Here is a 20,382-nt window from a genome sequence, read left to right as displayed (position 1 = left end):
CATATAGTTATCCAACATGGCTATGTTCTTTTTTTTTTCTTTTTTTTTTGAGACGGAGTCTCACTCTGTCGCCCAGGCTGGAGTGCAGTGGCGCAATCTAGGCTCACTGCAAGCTCCGCCTCCCGGGTTTGCGCCATTCTCCTGCCTCAGCCTCATGAGTAGCTGCAGCTACAGGTGCCCGCCACCATGCCCAGCTAATTTTTTGTAATTTTTTTTTTTTAGTAGACATGGGGTTTCACTGTGTTAGCCAGGATGGTCTCGATCTCCTGACCTCTTGATCCACCCACCTCAGCCTCCCAAAGTGCTGGGATTACAGGCGTGAGCCACTGTGCCTGGCCTTTTTAAAAATTATTATTTGTGTGTGTGTGAGAGAGAGACATAGTTTCACTCTTGTTGCCCAGGCAAGAGTGCAGTGGTGCGATCTCGGCTCACTGCAACCTCCGCCTCCTGGGTTCCAGTGATTCTCTACCTCACCCTCCCGAGTAGCTGGGATTACAGGTGCCCATCGCCATGCCAGGCTAATTTTTTGTATTTTTAGTAGAAACGGGTTTTCATCATGTTAGCCAGGCTGGTCTAGGACTCCTGATCTCAGGTGACCCACCCACCTTGGCCTCCCAAAGTGCTGGGTTTACAGGTGTAAGCCACCGGGCCTGGCCAAGACTGTCTATGTTCTATGCGCTGCAACAGTTGCTGAAATCCTTGTCTTAGATGCCCAGTGCACACACAGTCTCCACATACTAAGCATATATGTACACACAGTACCTCACCTCTTATTGTAAAGAACAGCATAAAATCCAGCTCAAGGCATGTTGCATCATTGGAACACCTGAAAGCTTGCTGCTTTTTCTTCCTGGATTGACTTTATTAAAGTCAGCCTCCCTGGGCTACCTTTAATTCTGCAGCTTGTTTAGACCCAGAGGTCTGACAAGACTTTCCTTAAATCTAGATGCTTTGGTGCTTCCCAGGGGTCAGCCTGCGTGGGCCTGGTATACAGGCGGCCATGCTTGTGAGATCCATTGAACTTGTCTTTTTTTTAAATTTATCTTTTTTATTTATGCCTCTGTAGGGGAGAAAAGTAATATCTTTCATCACTCATTGCTAGGTTCTTGGCTGACCCCCCTATAACAAAAGACAGATTAACAGGAAAAGAGAGATAATCTTTTCTGTCCTTTTTTACCAGGTCCTTGGGAGAATGTAGGAGGTTTGCGATATAAATGCAAGGAGGAGAAAAAGAAAGATTCAAGAGTTTTACAGAAGTGTCTTTAAGAAAATTGAAGGGGGCCAGGTGCTCATGCCCATAATCCTAATTTTTGGGAGGCTGAGGCGGATGGATCACTTGAGGCTAGGAGCTCGAGACCAGCCTGACCAACATGGCAAAACCCCGTCTCCTCTAAAAATGCAAAATTTAGCCAGGCGTGGTAGTGGGCACCTGTAATCCCAGCTATTCAGGAAGCTGAGGCAGGAGAATTGCTTGACCCCAGGAGGCGGAGGTTGCAATGAGCTGAGATGGCGCCACTGCACTCCAGTCTGGGCAACAGAGTGAGACTGCATCTCAAAAAAAAAAAAAAAAAAAGTTGAAGGGAACATATTTCCTTTAGTCCTCTTTTCCTGGCAGGGCCCCAAGGAGGTGGCAAAGCCCCAGAGAGGAAAGCAACTGGGGCCCTCAGTCTTGCAAACAAGTCTCATGTCTCAAGTGGGCGTAGAAACGAAGGTGTCAGCAGATCTGAAGGGGCTACTGGGAAAGGGACAATGTCTCCGCAGGGATCTTCAACAGCCAGGCAGGACTCACTGTAAGAAGGTCACCTTCAACTTGGAATTGGGTAAGACTGTGGAATCTTTGCCTGATTGCAAGGTGCCAAACATTAGAAATGACCAAAGTTAAATATTTGCCTGCCTGTCTGACTGGGACAGAGAGGCAGTAACTCAATTGATATGGAAAACAAAATACCTGTTCTGCAGGTCTGGCCCTGGGTACTGAGACTGGTTTTCTCTGTGCATTCATCAGTGAAGTTGTGCAGATATAGCTCAACTGGAACTACATTTCCCAGAATTCCCTCCCCCATAGTGTATGAGTTAGGCTTGGCCACAAGTGAAAGATTGCATGTGATTTGGATGGCAGAAGTGAAGCAGTGGCCATAACGCTCTGAAAGCCTCACATACATTGTGACTGCCCTGCTGACTTCCCTTGGTGTGGGGCAGCAACTTGGCCCACCATTCCTCCAGCTCGCATCCCAGGGATGTTTCCTGGGATGCTTCCCAAATAAACTACTTGCATTCAAATCCTTTTTTTTTTTTTTGAGACAGGGTCTCTCTCTGTCACCCAGGCTGGAGTGCAGTGGCCTGATCATGGCTCACAGCAGCCTCGACCTCCTGGGCTCAAGCAATTCTCCTGCCTCAGCATCCCAAATAGCTCGGACTACTGGCATGAGCCACTATGCCTGGCTGATTTAAAAAAAAAAAAATTGTAGAGACAGGGTCGCCCTATGTTGCCCTGGCTGAGTCTCAAACTCCTGGGTTTAATCAATCCTCCAACCTTAGCCTCCCAAAGTGTTGGGATCAAATCCTTATTTCAGGGCTGGCTTCTGAGAAAACCCAACCTAAAACAGACCTCGTAAGATGGAACAATGGACCGAACCTGATAAAGTTAAATTTATTTATTTATATTTTATTTTTTGAGACGGGGCTGGAATGTCAGTGATGTCACCCAGGCTGGGGTACAGTGGCATGATTTCGGCTCACTGCAACCTCCACCTCCTGGGATTACAGGTGCCCACCACCACACCTAGCTAATTTTTGTATTTTTAGTGGGGACGGGCTTTTGCCATGTTGGCCAGGCTGGTCTTAAACCCCCGACCTCAGGTGATTGATCTGCCCGCCTCGGCCTCCCAAAGTGCTGGGATTACAGGCATGAGCCACCGCACCTGGTCAGATGAAGTTAAATTTAAAGATCCGCCTGGCTGGGCGTGGTGGCTCACGTCTATAATCCCAGCACTTTGGGAGGCCAAGGCAGGCAGATCACAAGGTCAAGAGATTGAGATCATCCCGGCCAACATGGTGAAACTCCATCTCTACTAGATACAAAAATTAGCTGGGAGTGGTGGCACGCACTGTAGTCCCAGCTACTTAGGAGGCTGAGGCAGGAGAATCGCTTGAACCCGGGAGGCAGAGGTTGCAGTGAGCTGAGATCGCACCACTGCACTCCAGCCTGGCAACAGAGCGAGACTCTGTCTCAAAAAAAAAAAAAAATAAGATCTGCCCTTAGATTCAAAACCATCTTCACGTATAATAGGGAGATACACCTGAGCAGTCACAGGTCTCAGAGTTGGAGCAGGCCTCTGGCTGTGCCTGTGGGGAAGTTCAGGGGTGATCCCAAAGGTCCCAGGTTTTCAATTACTTTACATCCTGTTCAACTATACCAGATGAATAAGTGTTGTTTGTGTTTAAGATGATGCTGAGCAGATAAAGAGAAGTACACCAGTGTCACCCTAACACATCTGAGCGCCCATCTCCTTCCCAAGGCCTACATCAGTGCTGCATCTTGGTCAAAAGACACGCCAATTTGACTCCAAACAACCATGAAAGTAACAAAGCCTGTACTAAATCTCTCTCAGGCTGGGTGCGGTGGCTCACTCTGTAATCCCAGCATTTTGGGAGGCCGAGGCAGGCGGATCTGTTTAGCCCAGGAGTTCAAGACCAAGCCTGGGCAACATGGCAAAACCCTGTCTCTACCAAAAACAAACAAACAAAAATACACATATATATTTATATATATTATATATATATATAACATATATAACTTAGCCAGGTGTGATGGCATGTGCGTGTAGTCTCAGCCAGTTGGAGGCAGAAGCATCACTTGAACCCAAGAAGTTGAGGCTGCAGTGAGCCTTGATGGGACCACTGCACTCCAGCCTGGGTAACAGAGCGAGACCCTGTCTCAAATAAAGTAAAAATAAATCTCTTTCAGAGGGTTGGTTGAGGAAGTTGAGGAAGGAGCTACCTTATTGAAACAATAGCAAGTTCTCAAGCTTCAAAATTCCACCCTTAAGGAAATTGTTTAAATCTTTCTTCGATTCCCCAAAGGCTCCAGCGCCCCTGTGGGTGCCCCCAAGTCCCACCCCCAAGTCTGTACTGGTGCACAAATGTTGGAGTCTCAATGACTCACAAACCAAGAGTTTCCTCAAGAGGTTGGGGTTGGGGAAAGAATGGGATTGGGGGGCAGGGAGAAACTGACTAATTATACCTCAAAAATTATTGTCCCTGTCACATGCAAAAATTAATTGCTTAAATGATCATAAATTCAGGATCCACCACTCCCTCCTTACCAGCCAAGCCTCCTCTCAGGGAGAATTAGCATAGGATAATAGGAGCGGACTATTAGAAACAACTCAGTTACCTCTCACTTCCTGCTGGGAGCCAGTCCCTTATTCAGATAGGTATTTTAGGCAGGGTTGCTAATGACCTCCAAGCCCATTAGTGACATTCTTCATGTTGGCTTCACATGCTGATGCAGGTGATGTGACTGCCCCCTGGCAAGATGGGAACTTCTCTCTCTGCCCTGGCACAGCTGCGTTAATGTTCTTAGGTAGCCCCTACTATTGTGTTCTAGAATCAAAATCCAGGCTAGTAAAAAGGGCTTCAGAAATTGGCTGACCACGAAGTCCTTTCCTATTTCGTTCTTTTCTGCACTGATGTATGAGTAAAAGTTTACGTGGTTGACACAGCGCCCAAACTCCATTTTCTCTGCTAATGGAAGAGAGTAGAGGGAAGAAAACACAAAACAAGCCCTGTGTGCACAGCACACACACTGTCATTCTCACAAGGGCCTCTCTGGCTTCCTGGGCAGCTTGCCTCTTGAGGGGAGAGCAGGGCCGCTGGTCATGGTGCCAGGAACTCCTAGTTGCGTCAGAAAGGGGAGCCGCTGCCCGTGAAGGCTGAGCAAATTCCCCGAGGCACCCAAACAGTGGGCAAAGGAATTCAGAGGTGTTGGGCCCCTGCTGCCTCCACCCCTCCCACTTATAAAAACACAGGCAACAAGCCATCAAAAAGACATTTTCAACCAGCAAAGCCCTAATATCCAAAATGCATACTCCAATGAATCAATAGGGAAAAAAAAGCAACCCACTAGAAAAAAATAGACATTTCACAAAAGATGAAAAATATATTTAAAAGACTCTCATCTTCACTAACTAGCAGGATAATGCAACTTAAAACAATAAGATGTCTTTACATCTGATGATATCAAATGGTAAAGAGGATGTGTAACAATGGGAACTCATACATGGCTGGGGAGGGAATACATTGGATTCAGTCACTTGGAAAACTATTTGGCAATATCTAGCACAGTTGATTATTCACACATGCTATGTGCCATTTGTCCCAAAAACCTGATCACTTCTCTTGCAGGTCTCCCAGAACCTTGTCTGGATTAGCTATACAAACAAATGAGGTCTAGTTCGAGGACCTGGCATTCCTTTCCTTCCTTTCTTCTCTCCCTCCTTTCTCCCTTTTCTTCCTTCCTTTCTTTTTACCTTTTCCCTTCCCTCCTTTTCTTTCTTCCTTTATTTTTGCTTTTCAAAATAGTAAAATACAACATACATATAGAAAAATGCATAAAAGACTGGGCATAGTGGCTCACGCCTCTAATCTGAGCACTTCGGAAGGCCTAGCCGGGCGGATCACCTGAGGTCAGCCTGGCCAACATGGTAAAACCCTGTCTCTACTAAAAATACAAAAAAATTAGCCGGGCATGGTGGCACACACCTGTAGTCCCAGCTACTCGGGAGGCTGAGGCGGGAGAATTGCTTGAACCCTGGAGGCGGAGGTTGCATGAGCTGAGATAGAGCTACTGCATCAAGCCTAGGTGACAGAGCGAGACTCTGTCTCAAAAAAAAGAGAAAAAAGAAAAATGAATAGAATATATTTGGACAGGTTAAAAAATAATTACAAAGCAGCCCCCTGTGTAACCAACACTCAGATCAAGAAATAATAATGGCCAAGCATGGCGGCTTATACCTGTAATCCCAGCACAATGGGAGGCCGAAGCCAGAGGACTGCTTGAGCCCAGAAGTTCAAGACCAGACTGGGCAACACAGTGATGTCCTATCTCTATGAAAAATTTTCAAATTAGCTGGGCATGGTGGCATGCACCTGTAGTCCTAGCTACTTGGAGGGCTAAGGTGAGAGGATAACTTGAGCCTGGAAGGTTGAGGTTGCAATGACTTGTGATTGTGCCATTGCACAATCCTGGGTAACAGAGTAAGATCCTGTCTCAAAAAGAAAAAAAATAGCCGGGCGCGGTGGCTCACGCCTGTAATCCCAGCACTTTGGGAGGCCGAGGCGGGCGGATCACAAGGTCAGGAGATCGAGACCATGGTGAAACCCCGTCTCTACTAAAAATAGAAAAAATTAGCCGGGCGCAGTGGCGGGCGCCTGTAGTCCCAGCTACTCGGGAGGCTGAGGCAGGAGAATGGCGTGAACCCGGGAGGCGGAGCTTGCAGTGAGCTGAGATTGCGCCACTGCACTCCAGCCTGGGCGACAGAGCGGGACTCCGTCTCAAAAAAAAAAAAAAGAAAAAAATAAAATAAAATAAATAGTAATAATCAGCACCCGAGAAGTTCCCTGTGCATCCCCTGAGTGATCACAACCATCTCCCTCCTATCAGAATTACTATTATCCTAACTTTCATGATGTTAATTCCTTCTTATTCTTTATAATCTACCACCTGTATTTGAATTTTATATGTGTGGATTCCCACTGTGTACATTCTTCTGTATCATGCTTCTTTCTCTCAATGTTATGTTTGTGGGATTCAAACAACTAACTCACTGGCTGTCACCGTAGGTCACTCATTTTCATTGCTGTATTATATGAATTCACCACAATGCATCTCTTTCATTGTTTTTCTTTTTTTTTTTTTTTTTTTTTTTTTTTTTTTTTTTTGAGACGTAGTCTCGCTCTGTCGCCCAGGCTGGAGTGCGGTGGCATGATCTTGGCTCACTGCAACCTCTGCCTCCCGAGTTCAAGCAATTCTCTGCCTCAGCCTCCCCAGTAGCTGAGATTACAGGCACCTGCCACCATACCCATCTCATTTTTTTTTGTATTTTTAGTAGAGACAGGGTTTCACCATCTTGGCCAGGCTGGTCTTGAATTCCTGACCTCATGGTCCACCTGCCTCAGCCTCCCAAAGTGTGGGCATTACAGGCATGAGCCACCGCACCCGGCTGCATCTCTTTCATTCTATTTTTTTCTTTCTTTTTTTTTTTTTTTTTTTGAGACGGAGTCTTGCTCTGTCGCCAGGCTGGATTGCAGTAGTGCAATCTTGCCCCACTGCAACCTCTGCCTCCCAGGTTCAAGCGATTCTCCTGCCTCAGCATCCCAAGTAGCTGGGACTACAGGCGCCCGCCAGCATGCCTGTCTAATTTTTGTATTTTTAGTAGAGATAGGGTTTCACCATGTTGGCTGGGATGATCTCAATCTCTTGACCTCGTGATCTGCCCGCCTCGGCCTCCCAAAGTGCTGGTTTTTCATTCTATTCTTGATAGATAGGATTGTTGGGCCGGGCGCGGTGGCTCATGCCTATAATTCCAGCACTTTGGGAGGCCGAGGCGGATGGATCACGAAATCAAGAGATTGAGACCATCCTGGCCAACATGGTGAAACCCCATCTCTACTAAAAATACCAGAATTAGCCGGGTGTGATGGCAGGTGCCTGTAGTCCCAGCTACTCTGGGGGTTGAGGCAGGAGAATCACTTGAACCCGGGAGGCGGAGGTTTCAGTGAGCTAAGATTGTGCCACTGCACTCCAGCCTGGCGACAGAGCGAGACGCCATCTCAAAAAAAAAAAAAAAAAGATAGATAGGATTGTTTCTGCTTTGAGTCTATTATGAACAATGCTGCCAAGAACATTCTTGCACCTAAATCCTGATACCCACGTGCAAGAGCTTTTGTAAAGTGATGGCATTGGGGGGGCTTTCCTTTAATCAGGGCTTAGTGCATTCACGCTTCTTCCCTGTCTCCTCTTTCAAAACCAGCTCTCAGGAAAGGATTAGAAATTCACTCATGGCAAGGTATAAATGGCTGAGAAGGATTAATATGTAGTCTCTCCCATATCACTGTGAGGTGGGACCAAAGGAATTAATTTCTAGTTGTAGAATTTTAGTATCAAGAGATTGGTGGAGAGAAATCCATTACAGTTAGCCCTAGAAAAAAGCATCACATGGTTGTAATACCATAAACCAAGAAAATGAAAAAGAAAAAATCCACATACACAACAACAACAAACCAGCCAAGGTGTTATACTCTACTTGAAAGGTCAAAAACCACATACAAGAAGTGAAGTCCCGCTGGGCATGGTGGCTCATGCCTGTAATCCCAGAAATTTGGGAGGCCGAGGTGGGTGGATCACTTGAGGTCAGGAGTTCGAGACCAGCCTGACCAACATGGTGATACCCCATCTCTACTAAATATACAAAATTAGTTGGGCGGGGTGGCGCGTGCCTGTAATCCCAGCTACTTGGGAGGCTGAGGCAGGAGAATCACTTGAACCTGGGAGGTAGAGGTTGCAGTGAGCCAAGATCACGCCACTGTACTCCAGCCTGGGCAACAAGAGCTAAACTTCGTCTCAAAAGAAAAAAAAGAAGTGAGGTCTCATCTCCGAGGATCAGTTGGTAGTTAATGGCTAAGTTAACTGGTGATAGAGTGGTCAAAAGTAAGTCCTCAAGGCCAGATACCAGCACTTGAACCTCAGCTCCATCAGCTAGATGGGTCACGTTCTCCCAGCCTCAGTTTCTCTTCTGTGAAATCAACATAATGAGAGTACTTACCTCATCAGGCTGTTGTGAAAATAATGACTGAATCACATTCCACATAGCACTTCCCATTTAGTAAGTGCTCAAATAGTATTGGGCATCCTTCTGCTTATTTGTATTATTTGATGCCGAGCGTGGGCACTTTCTGTGAGTCAGGGTAAGCCAATGATCTGAGTAGGGCTTAATGATGCCATTGGAGAGTCTGACAAGATCAAAGCGTAAATGGGAGACAAGAGGAAAAGAAGGAAAGAAATGAGAACCACATATCTGCTGGGCAAGATGAAAAGTGCAAAATTTCCAGGGAGGGGCAGGTGGGCAAGTGGAGAGGCTGGGCCAGAGAGGCAGAGGGGCTGCTCACCTAGATGAGGCCCAAGAAGCGGTTTGAGTGGGTCTCAATGCGTCAGGATAGAGAGGTCAGGTATAGTCAATACATGAATAGGAAGGTGCAGGGCAAGAAGTAGGTCAGACAACAGCAAAGGTGTGCATCCCCACAGGATTCCTGTAGATCTACTGGAACTGAGGTCTGTGGCTTGTGATGCAACTGTGGCTAACAGCTCCTATGCATGCTGATGGCTTCATGTCTCAAGCACCAGTGGAGTCTCTCAGCTTTTCTGCCTCAGAATTTTCCCTTGGCTTGGAAGCTTGTTCAGTCCAACTTGCAGAGACAGCCACAGAAGAAAGGGGTGGAAGCTGGCTGGTAAGGGAGTGGGAGATTGCCAATGGAGGATGAAGGTTGCTGGATAAATGTCCCAACCTCTCACACTTCAGCAGGACAGTTTTGGGTGGTTTCTATATGGTTATTCAAAGGTGTGCAGGAAGAATGAGCCAATTGTCCACAGTGAAACCTGGCTCAGTAGTGTACCTTTCATTGGCTTTCCCTCCTTCCCGTATCACTCTCTGCTCTCCCTCCGTGTCTTCCTTGGATATCTTCCCAAGTAAACTATTGTCACCCAAGTTCTTGTCTCAGGGTCTGCTTTAGGAGGCACCAAACCTAAGTGGTATTATTACTAACACAAATCTGGAGCTGAGATTCCAAAAACGGAAACAAAAACTAACTTAAATAGAATGTAGTCTGGATGTGGGGACTCATGCCTGTAATCCCAGCACTTTGTGAGGCCAAGGCGGATGGATCGCTTGAGTCCAGGAGTTCAAGACCAGCCTGGGCAACGTGGCGAAATCTCATCTCTATTAAAAAAAAAATAGAGGCCGGGCGCGGTGGCGCAAGCCTGTAATCCCAGCACTTTGGGAGGCCGAGACGGGCGGATCACGAGGTCAGGAGATCGAGACCATCCTGGCTAACACGGTGAAACCCCGTCTCTACTAAAAAATACAAAAAACTAGCCGGGCGAGGTGGCGGCGCCTGTAGTCCCAGCTACTCGGGAGGCTGAGGCAGGAGAATGGCGTGAACCCGGGGGGCGGAGCTTGCAGTGAGCCGAGATCGCGCCACTGCACTCCAACCTGGGCGACAGAGCGAGACTCCGTCTCCAAAAAAAAAAAAAAAAAAAAAAAAAAATAGAAAAATTAGCCAGGTGTGGTGGTGCATGCCTGTAGTCCCAGCTACTTGGGAGGCTGAGGTGGGAGGATCACTTGAGCCTAGGAGGGTGAGGCTGCAGTGAGCCGCCATCATGCCTCTGCACTCCAGCCTGGAAGACAGAGCAAGACACTGTCTCAAAAAACTAATCAATAATAAACTAAAAATAAATATAATAGAATGTTGAAGAAACATGGTCAGAGTGGAAATTAGGAGTGTTTTTGCCAATGGAAAAGGTCAAGAACTAATAGATCTTGTTCCAGCAGGTGTAACTAGAGAAAGAGGGGGAAAAAAAAGAATAGAGTCAAAATCATTGCATAAGATAGATGTGCTCAGATAAACCAAATGTGGGGAGGCATATGAATAGAAGAAAAAACAAACTGCAGGAGTATCAGAAGAAAATGTAAGCAATCCTGTGAAAATAGTCCTCAGAAATTCTCACAAAGGACCATATATGAGGTTGTTCATTACAGGGCTGTTTGTGGTAAGGGGAGTTGAAGGCTCCAGGGGGTCAATGCTGGGGGAAGGGATGAGGGTAGCAGTTAGAAGCAAGAAACTGAGGGTACCACGGCCATGTGGAAGGGCTGTAAAACAGTGTTGAGAGAAGACAGTCAGAATAAGGCCTATGACACAATATCATTTACCTAAATAAATAAATAAATAAATATATATATATATAAAAAACATATTTTATTTGTGGCCGGGCGCGGTGGCTCAAGCCTGTAATCCCAGCACTTTGGGAGGCCGAGACGGGCGGATCATGAGGTCAGGAGATCAAGACCATCCTGGCTAACACAGTGAAACCCCGTCTCTACTAAAAAGTACAAAAAACTGGCCGGGCGAGGTGGCGGGCGCCTGTAGTCCCAGCTACTTGGGAGGCTGAGGCAGGAGAATGGCGTGGACCCAGGAGGCGGAGCTTGCAGTGAGCTGAGATGTGGCCACTGCACTCCAGCCTGGGCGACACAGCCAGACTCCGTCTCAAAATATATATATATATATATATATTTTTTTAAATTTATTTATATGCTTTCCATGGAAGATATATAACATATATATATGTATATATTTTTGAGATGGAGTCTCACTCTGTCACCCAGGCTGGAGTGTAGTGGCATGATCTCAGCTCACTGCAACCTTCAACTCCTGGGTTCAAGCGATTCTCCTGCCTCAGCCTCCTGAGTAGCTGGGACTACAGGCATGTACCACCACACCCAGCTAAGTTTTGTATTTTTAGTAGAGACGGGGTTTCACCCTGTTGGCCAGGATGGTCTCCATCTCTTGACCTCATGATCTGCCCGCCTCGGCCTCTCAAAGTGCTGGGATTACAGGCATGAGCCACCGTGCCCAGCCCGAGAGCCACCATGCCCGGCCATTTATTTTATAAGGAAACATGCAAATGCTGTAAAACCTATCAAATGCATTACTGTGTTGGCTATGGTGTATTGGGGGGATAGGAATAGGAAATGGGATAAGAGGGAATAAACAGACAGACAAAGAGATGTCTCACACAGACCAATGCTGACCATGCGGAATGTGAGCTGAGGAGCAGATTAACTCAACTGAGGTCCAAAATGAAACAAAAAAAGTACAGGGAGATAGTATTATAACCTTAAAGTACAGAAGGCCTTGAACAAGGTATAAGATGCTAAATACAGCTGGGCGCAGCTACTCACACCAGTAATCCCAGCAGTTTGGGAGGCTGAGGAGAGAGGATCGCTTGAGCTCAATTCAAGACCAGCCTGGGCAATTTAGAGACCTCATCTTTACTGAAAAAAAAAAAAAAAAAAAAAAAAGCCAGGTGTCGTGGTATACACCTGTAGTCCCAGCTACTCGGAGGCTGAGGTGGGAGGATTGCTTGAGCTGGGGAAGTCAAGACTGCAGTGAACCATGACTGCACCACTGCACTCCAGCCTGGTGAGGGAGCAAGACCCACTCTCCATTAAAAAAAAAGTAAAATAAAATGTATACATGCTAAAGTAAAAATTACAACCACTACATACATAAAAACATATCTGGCTGGGTGTAGTGGCTCATGCCTACAATCCCAGCACTTTAGGAGGCCAAGGCGGTAGGATCACTTGAGGTCAGGAATTTGAGATCAGCCTGGCCAACATGGTGAAAACCTGTCTCTACCAAAAATATTAAAAATTAGCCAGATGTGGTGGCCGGCGCCTGTAATCCCAGCTACTCAGGAGGCTGGAGCAGGAGAATCGCTTGAACCCGGGAGGTGGCGGTTGCAGTGAGCTGAGATCATGCCACTGCACTCCAGCCTGGGCCACAGAGCGAGACTCTGTCTCAAAAAAAAAAAAAAAAAAAAAAAAAAAAAGACATCTATTAGGGTGTCAACACAGCATTTTAGTAACAGCTAGAAATTGAAAACGAAATGGCTAGTGGTGTTCCATTTCTACCACAGAATACTATGCAGGCGTCACAAGAATGAGGTGAACCTGCATGTACTGAGAAAGGGCGCAGAGTGCAAGGAGGTCATTCTCAGGGTCACAGAGGGTTCTGCTTGCCTCACCCTGGTCCTGGCCCTGCCAGGGTATATCTATAGGGGAAGAAGCAAGTCAAAGAATAACAAAAGTGGCCAGGCGCAGTGGCTCACGCCTATAATCCCAGCACTTTGGGAGCCTGAGACAGGTAGATTACCTGAGGTCAGGAGTTCAAGACCAGCCTGACCAACATGGCAAAACCCTGTCTCTACTAAAAATACAAAAATTAGCTGAGCATGGTGTGCATGCCTGTAATCCCAGCTACCCGGGAGGCTGAGACAGGACAATTGCTCAAACCCAAGGTGGGGAGGGCAGAGGTTTCAGTGAGTTGAAATCACGCTACTGCACTCCAGCCTGGGTGACAGAGCAAGATCCCATCTAAAATAAAATAAAATAAGCCGGGCACAGTGGCTTACGCCTGTAATCCCAGCACTTTGGGGGGCTGAGGCGGGCGGATCACCAGGTCAGGAGATCGAGACCATCCTGGCTAACACGGTGAAACCCCGTCTTTACTAAAAACACAAAAAATTAGCTGGGCGTGGTAGCGGGCACCTGTAGTCCCAGCTACTCAGGAGGCTGAGGCAGGAGAATGGCGTGAACCCAGGAGGTGGAGCTTGCAATGAGCTGAGATCACGCCACTGCACTCCAGCCTGGGCGACAGAGTGAGACTCCGTCTCAATAAAAAAAAAAAAAAAAAAGATTAGCTGAGCATGGTGGCATATGCCTATAGTCCCAGCTACTCGGGAGGCCTAGGCAGGAGAATCACTTGAGCCCAGGAGGTCGAAGCTGCAGTGAGCTGTCATTGTGCCACTGTGCTCCAGCCTGGGTGACAGAGTGAAACTCTCTCTCAAATAAAATAAAATTAAAAAGAATAAAAGTACAATACAATATAATTTGTACTATAAAAATAGCAGGGATATACCTACTATGTATCCACAGTTTTGTTTTTTTTAATGGCAGGGGAACACAAAAAGGAATTTATAATTTGATCTGTACATTCTACACACATACATCAGTGTCTAGAATGAAGTATGCAAATTAAAATAAATAAATGTATGTGTTGAAAACGAGTGTAGGGAGTATGAAAGGATTGCTACATGATTAGTTGCTCCATGGTAAGATCTTCCAGAACAGTTTTGAGCAATGAGGCCAGTTTTTCCAAATGTCTCTGGGTTCTGAAACACTCATCTCTCCAGGGCCCTGTCCCTGGAGAAACACGCAGGCCAGAGCCTGCACTTTCCAGAGATGCCCATCGGGGGGCAGAAGCACCTATGAGCCGGCTGCCCTGGCAAACTGCCCTGTGACCTGGAATTTAGGGCTGGGCCCCGCCTGCTTCAGAGCCATTAAGGCTGCTTATTAAGTTTTTCTACAGAGCAGCAGATTCACATATGTGCTCTTGGCTGCATATTTTCAAAATTCTGAACATGCATTTGAGTTAAAAGTAACGACCTAATATTTTTTTTCAAAATAGAATTACCCTACTTTCTTTCTTTATGATTATAAAAGTAAAAATATACTTATTATAAACACTTTTTTGGAAAAGTATAAAATGAGAAAAACACATTTTTATTACCTGAATACAACACTGTAATGTATTTCTTTTTATACACAAACATTTTACTAAAAGATTTATTCATACTATACATATCATTTTATAGCTGCTTCATTTCAACTGGATGAGTAAGATCTCATGGGTAATAAGATCAAGGGCTCAATGGTAAATAAAATTTACATACATGTTATTAACCTAATTATTTCCATTAAAGCATCCTGACACTCACTGAGATGGGCCAAGACCCATGCCACTGTTTGGGCTTTAGATCTGGTTATGCTATCCCGATCAGAGGACTTGCCATTTCTGGGAACAAATCAGCAGTGAAGGGACCAAGTGCTTCCATGGATCCACACTTCTAAATGGCTGTGGAGTTTTGGCAGTCAAGGGCTTTGTAGTCTTTTATAGGTTCCCTTACACAGTGACTTTCTTTTTCTGTTCTTTTTTCTTTTTTTTTTTTTTTGAGACAGAGTCTCTCTCTTGCTCTGTCGCCCAGGCTGGAGTGCAATGGCGTGATCTCGGCTCACTGCAACATCCGTCCCCGGGTTCAAGCAAGTCTCGTGCCTCAGCCTCCCTAGTATCTGGGACTACAGGTGCCAGCCACCACACCGAGACAATTTTTTGTATTTTTAGTAGAGGTGGGGTTTCACCATGTTGGCCAGGCTGGTCTCAAACTCCTGACCTCAAGTGATCCGCCCGCCTTGGCCTCCCAAAGTGCTGCGACTGCAGGCATGAGTCACCGTGCCCGGCCACACAGTCACGACTTTTTGAATAATAGATGTTATTTCAATTTATTAGATAACAGAAAATAGATGCACATCAGCTTCAAAAATCTCCCTTGGAAAAGTGACTGATTTGTCTATGTATTGTGTGGAGTGACTTACTAGAAAATAAAGTCTTTGGACTGCCAGATTTTAGTTGCTTCTCCCTTAGGGGAAGTGATTATCACATTATAGAAATTTATAAATATAGCTCTTGCTAACTACATTGTTTGGGGAGGTTTGATTCAAAAAAGAATAAAGCAGTGGCTTCATATGCAAAGACATGTCAGATTTAAACTATCTTTCTTTCTGGCCCTGTTCTTCCAGGAGTGCCTAGAAAACTTAACCAGATAAAAAATAGTTTGGGCTGGGCACAGTGACTCACACGTGTAATCCCAGCACTTTGGGAGGCCAAGGCGGGCATATCCCTTGAGCCCAGGATTCGAGCAACATGGCAAAACCCTGTCTCTAAAAACAAATACAAAATACAAAAAAATTAGCCAGGCATGGTGGTGTGCATCTGTAGTCCCAGCTACTCAGGAGGCTGAGGCAGGAGGATCGCTTGAGCCCGGGAGGTCAAGGCTGCATTAAGCCATGGTCATGCCACTGCTTTCCAGTCTGGGCGACAGAGTGAGACACTGTCAAAAAAAAAAAAAAAAAAAAGAAATCTGATTTTTTTTTTTTTAAGTGAATTGTTTCTTGTTTTGGAAGGTGTTCCGATAAATAAAAAGTTAAAAGATTTGCCAACAAATACGAGAACAAATATACCATTTGGAGGGGATCAACCACCATACATATCCAACGCCCAAGGAAACAACAACTAATTTTGCCACCAACTTACAAAGATCAATGAATACAGAATTCAGAGAGAAAGTGTGATATTATTTTCTCAAAGGCATAATGAAAAATTTCCAAACTCCAACATCTTGGCAGACAATGGCTCAGACAATGGCTGAACTGAATACTCAAAACCCCAGGAACAATGGGCCACAGATGCAGAAAGGGCCCTGGGTGGTCAGGCTTGTGGCGGGGTGACAGCTTGCCAACCAGCAAGGGCCCCTCTGAAGAGTTCTGCAGTTGTATTCCTTCTTCCTCAGGATTTAGGTCACAGGAGATTGTCCTGCTTTAAACCACCAAGCTTCAAACCACTTCCAAAGTTGTCAATGCCTGGAGGAACTCCAGTCTTTGTCTGTGGTAGAGCAGACAAAGCTGACAGGAAGTTGGAAAGCATATTTTATTACATATGTATTTGTTTTTTGACAGGATGGAAGGCAAAGGTTGTTGATGTTATGAATGTCTGTTTCACAGAACTAAATGTGAACAGTTTTATTAAGGAGATGGCTCATCCCAGGGTAAAGACAGTAACAGATGATATAGAGAAGATTACACCAAGCAAACCTGCTGTAAACTGCATTTACCTTTAGAAGATGATAAACTAAAAATGAAGAGAAGGGATAATGAATGAATGTTAAGAGCTAAAAACTATAAAACTCTTAGAAGAAAATATAGCAGTACATCAACACAATCTTGGATTAGGCAACAGTTTCTCAGATACCTCATCAAAAGCACAAGTGACAAAATAAAAATATAGATAAATTGGACTTCATCAAAGTAAAACTTTTGCATTCCAAAGAATACCATCAAGAAAGTAAAAAGACAACCCACAAAATGGGAGAAAATATTTGCAAATCATGTATCTTAAGAGAATTGTAGCCAGAATATAAAAACTCTCACAACTCAACAATAAAAAAACAAATAACTCAATTTTGAAAGTGGACAAAGGGATAGACCTACAAATGCTCAATAAACACACGAAAAGACACTCAGTATCATTAGCCATCAGGGAAATGCCAATCAAAACCACAATAGATGCCACTTTATGTCCACTAGAATGGCTGTAAAAGAAAGATAGATAATAATAAATTTTGTCAAAGATTTGGAGAAACCAAACCCTTACACATTGCTGATGAGAACATAAAATGGTACAGACTTTTTGGAAAACAATCTGGCAGTTCTTCAAAGAGTTAAAACAAAAAGTTACCTTGTGACCCAGTAATCCCATTCCAGGAGAGTTAAAAACATATGTTCCAACAAAAGCTTGTACATCAATGTTTATAGAAACATTATTCATTATGGCCAAAAAAGTGGAAACAACCCAAATAAATGTTCATCAGCTGATGAGTGGGTAAATAAACATGGTATGAACTTATGTTTTATTTATTCATTAAACCATAAAAAGCAATTAAGTACTGATAAAGGCTACAACACAGACAAATCTTGAAAACATTATGCCAGCCTGGGCAACATGGTGAAACTCCATCTCTGCCAAAAAAATATGAAAGTTAGCTGGGTGTGGTGGTGTGTGCCTGTAGTCCCAGTTACTCAGGAGCCTGAGGTGGATGGGAGGATCGCTTGGGGCTGAGAGGCGGAGGTTGCAGTGAGCCAAGATTGCACCACTGCACTCCAGCCTGGGCGACAGAGTGAGACCCTGTCTCAAAAAGAAAAAGCAAAAAAAAAAAGAAAAAGCAGAGAAAACAGTATGCTAGCTGGGTGCAGTGGCTCATGCCTGCAATCCCAGAGCTTTGGGAGGTTGAGATGGGAGAATCGGTTAAGCACAGGAGTTTGAGGCTTCAGTGAACTCATCACACTGCTGCACTCCAGCCTAGATGACAGAGACTCTGTCTCAAAAAAAAAAAAAGAAAGAAAGAAAAAGAAGGAAAGGAAGGAAGGAAGGAAAGAAGAAAGGAAGGAAAGAAGGAAGGAAGGAAGGAAGGAAGGAAGGAAGGAAGGAAGGAAGGAAGGAAGGAAGGAAGGAAGAAAGGAAGAAAGAAAGGAAGAAAGAAAACTTCATGCTAAGTGTCTAAGTGAAAGAACCCAGGCTGGAAGTGGTGGCTCATGCCTGTAATTCTAGCATTTGGGAGGCTAAGGTGGGTGGATCGTTTAAGCCCCGGAGTTCAAGACCAGCCTGAACAACATGGTGAGATCCCATCTCTATTAAAAATTTAAAATCTGGCTGAGTGTGGTGATGTGTGCCTGTAGTGCCAACTACTCAGGAGGCTGAGGTGGGAGGATCGCTTGAGCCTGGGAGGTTGACGCTGCAGTGAGTTGTGTTTGTACCACTGTACTCCAGCCTAGGCAGCCTGGGTGACAGAGTGAGAGACCCTGTCTCAAAAAGAAAGAAATAAACCATACATAAAAGGCCACATATTGTATGATTCCATTCATATAAAATAACTAGAACAGGCAAATCCACAAAGACGGAAAGTAGATTAGTGGTAGCTAAGGCCAAAGGGGAAGCAGGAATGGAGAGTGACTGCTAATGGATATGGGGTTTCTCCTGGGGGGTGATGAAAATGCTCTGGAGTTAGGAAATGCTGATGGTTGCACAGCTCTGTGCATACACTAAAGCTACTATATTGTACACTTTAAAAAGGGAGATTTTATGGGTGTGTGAACCATATCTCAATAAAGTTGTCAAAATAAATACATAAACTAGGAGGACTTCAATAAATAAAAATATAAAGGGAAGTCACAGACTGTCTGATCCCATCTCTCAGCTGAGCAGGAGCCCGGAGTGCTGAGTAGTGACTTGGGTGGGGTGACCAGGCCTGGCTCACCAGCTGCCAAGGGAGGAGTGAGGACAGTCAGGAGACGGCACCCACGGGCAGAAATGGAACCGACACCCATTGTCACTGCTTACTGGGAAAACTCCTGTTAGGTGGCAACCCAGGGAAACTGAGGCAACTGGAATTGAGCAAGAGGGATGGGCAGGAAGGTGGGAGCCAAGGTATTTCCCGAATTAAAGAGCACAGCCAGTTCTATAGGTTGCCTGGAACAAGGTGTGAGCAGAGAGCTATTAAGGGCACTAAGCAGAAATTGTGTGGTGTTTAAGGAGACTGACTTGTGTAAGTAGTCATCGACTATCTCCAGAGTGATCTGTGACATGACATTCATTTTATTCAGTAAGCTTGCGCGCCTACTGTGGTGCTAGACTGAGACAATGAAAAGGAAAGTAAGGCCAGGCGCGGTGGCTCATGCCTGTAATCCCAGCAATATGGGAAGCCAAGGAGAGTGGATCACTTGAGGTCAGGAGTTCGAGACTAACCTGGCCAACATGGTAAAACCCCATCTCTACTAAAAATGTAAAAATTAGCCAGGCATGGTAGCGCGTGCCTGTAGTCCCAGCCAACCCAGAGGTTGAGGCAGGAGAATTGCTTGAACCCGGGAGACAGAGGTTGCAGTGAGCCGAGAACCTGCCACTGCACTCCAGACTGGGTGACAGAACGAGACTCCATCTCAAAAAGAAAAAAAAAAGGGAAAGTAAGGGCCAAGACTCGCAGCCTGATAAAAATGACAGATGGTAAGTTACTCTACAGTATGACAGGTGCTATGGTGAAAATAGGTACCAGAGTACAGATAAGGGTCATCAGATTCAGGTGGAACGCAGTGACCAAGCAGGTAATAATCTGATTCTCTTTGTCAATTGAGATGCTGAGTTAACTCAGTTTTAACTGGAGTGTGTTCCTCCAAATGTCTCTGTTATGAATCAAGTTATGATCCCCTCAAAAAGATATGTTGGACTGGGCGCAGTGGCTCACGCCACCGCAGGCAAGGCCGGCAGAAAACCTGAGGTCAGGAGTTTGAACCCAGCCTGACCAATGTGCCGAAATGTCATCTCTACCTTTTTTTTTTTTGAGACAAAGTCTTGCTCTGTCACCCAGGCTGGAGTGCAATGGCATGATCTCGGCTCACTGCAACCTCTGCCTCCTGGATTCAAGCGACTCTTCTGCCTCGGTTTCCTGAGTAGCTGGAATTACAGGCGCCCACCACCACGCTCAGATAATTTTTTGTATATATATATATATATATACACACACATATATGTGTGTGTGTATATATATATATTTTTTTTTTTTTTGAGATGGAGTCTCACTCTGTTGCCCAGGCTGGAGTGCAGCGACCCGATCTCAGCTCACTGCAAGCTCCACCTATCGGGTTCACACCATTCTCCTGCCTCAGCTTCCTGAGTAGCTGGGACTACAGGTGCCTACCACCATGCCCGGCTAATTTTTTGTATTTTTAGTAGAGTTGGGGTTTCACTGTGTTAGCCAGGATGGTCTCCATCTCCTGACCTTGTGATCCACCTGCCTCGGCCTTCCAAAGTGCTGGGATTACAGGTGTGAGCCACTGTGCCCGGCTAATTTTTGGTATCTTTAGTAGAGACGGGGTTTCACTC

Source organism: Chlorocebus sabaeus, chromosome 24, assembly GCF_047675955.1.
Source record: "Chlorocebus sabaeus isolate Y175 chromosome 24, mChlSab1.0.hap1, whole genome shotgun sequence".
Lineage (NCBI taxonomy): Eukaryota > Metazoa > Chordata > Mammalia > Primates > Cercopithecidae > Chlorocebus > Chlorocebus sabaeus.
The sequence above is the reverse complement of the archived record's forward strand: the minus strand, read 5'-3'. Positions refer to the sequence as shown.